The sequence below is a fragment of the Anopheles moucheti genome, chromosome 3, assembly GCF_943734755.1.
Source record: "Anopheles moucheti chromosome 3, idAnoMoucSN_F20_07, whole genome shotgun sequence".
Lineage (NCBI taxonomy): Eukaryota > Metazoa > Arthropoda > Insecta > Diptera > Culicidae > Anopheles > Anopheles moucheti.
Window position 1 is genome coordinate 8,859,166 of NC_069141.1, and position 1,764 is coordinate 8,860,929.

At 41.7% G+C, this 1,764-nt stretch overlaps 1 non-coding gene across 1 annotated transcript; it reads right to left on the reverse strand.

The window, feature by feature from the left end:
- Positions 1–1,378: 1,378 nt before the first annotated feature.
- On the reverse strand, positions 1,379–1,451 carry Trnak-cuu (transfer RNA lysine (anticodon CUU)). The gene has a single exon. It is a non-coding gene; the product is annotated as a tRNA-Lys (tRNA).
- Positions 1,452–1,764: the final 313 nt, after the last annotated feature.

Consider the following 1,764-nt stretch of genomic DNA (forward strand, 5'->3'; position numbering starts at 1 on the left):
GACTTGGATGAAAACTGACAAAAACTTCTTCAAGCCGGGAGTTTGAGAGGGCAAGAGCACGAAGCGATTTTAGTGCTTGAACGATGTCTAATGACGCTGCAGTTTGTATAATCCCCAAAGAAGATAATCGATTAGGAAGCACAATAAGTCTATTATTTAGTACCCTTCGCATACATTAAATATCTTCTCTATGGTCAACAAACTAAGTAATAAGTTTTATGATACTTGAAAAATCCATCAAGGGCCTCCATCGATTAAAATTCTATGGTAGATTGGTACGGAACGGACAACTCAAGACCTCATCATTGTAAAAATCCATGTTCTACCTGAGATATCTGTCAAGTGACTTAAAATCGAAGCATCTTGTCGTTTCACGTCACTTTCGTATTGCGCCTCCATCAGTGACGCCACATTCAGCGTGTTTGTCTCACAGTTTATATTGTTTCGCTCATTTTAGATGTGTGTTTGTTTGTTTTGACTTTTCCATTCGATGACTTAGTTTACATAAACGATAAGGAATGTTCGTACTGATGTACGTATTACGGGTAGTTAATTAATTTTGCTTCTTGCCTATATCCTGTTTTACTTATTTATTTTGTTTATTTGTTTGTTTGTTTGTTTTTTTTATTCTAGTGACAAACCAATAGTGCCAACACTGCCCCCAATGCCTACTACGCCCGATAAAAGACACACAAACAAATACACACCCACCCACACGTACAGCCCACCCACACCGACAGATACACCAGCTCAAACAATGCTATGGGAGGCTTCAATAGCTCTGCCAATCGTCACGACAAATTCGTACTCAGGGTGAACCGAATGCCGGTAAAGTCTCGCAGCAAGTAATGCCGTAGTGGTTTTTTTTTTGGACGACCCCACCCCGATGGGAGAGTTTTGTTCGGTAGCAAAATGTGGCGTGCACCAGTAGTGGCAGCAGTTAATGCTGCATTGTTTTATGTTTTATTTTGTTCGGTAGTGTTTCATTGATGAGTAGCGAAAACGAAATTCTAAACAGAGGTGATAAGGGCGCGAAATGGGCACATGGCATACGATTCTCGAACTTGGCACTGTAACGTAATATAAAAATAGTCTTGTTAGAGTATTACATTTTGATTCTTTTTTTGCACTTGTTCTATTTTAGTTTAGTCGTTATGAAAGGGGAAGCAATCAAACTGATAATAGGGGGTTGAAAGCACGCTCTGTCTCTCACTGCTGGGTTCTTTTGAGATATCAATCTCTATAAAAGTAAGAAATGTTCTCTCCTCTCACCACACAACACCTCTCTCACTCAATCCATCTTATAGCATCCCGTAGTCCGCTGTATTTATTAATAAAATATCTCTTCTTAGCAATCAAAATAAGGATCTCACAAGATCGCCCAACGTGGGGCTCGAACCCACGACCCTGAGATTAAGAGTCTCATGCTCTACCGACTGAGCTAGCCGGGCACATGCAGGCTACTGCACCGCTGATCATCCCCTAGGGCTAAGTTTGGTTTATGTTTCCCATTCAAATCATTATCAGTTTTATGTCCGTACTACGTTGCATTTCTTTGAAATGTTTTGCGTTGCGTTTCTTCCTCCCTTCTCGCTACATGCGCCCAATCGCCGAGCATCGTACGAGCAGCGTAAGTGTCGATTTAATTCACGGTGAAGTTTACATCACAGCGTTCCCGCAACGGTTGGCGCCAGTCGTGCCCGTGTCGTGGTAGCCAATCTCATCACCACGAGCAATCTTCAAGCACGTGCTACATTTTTCAAA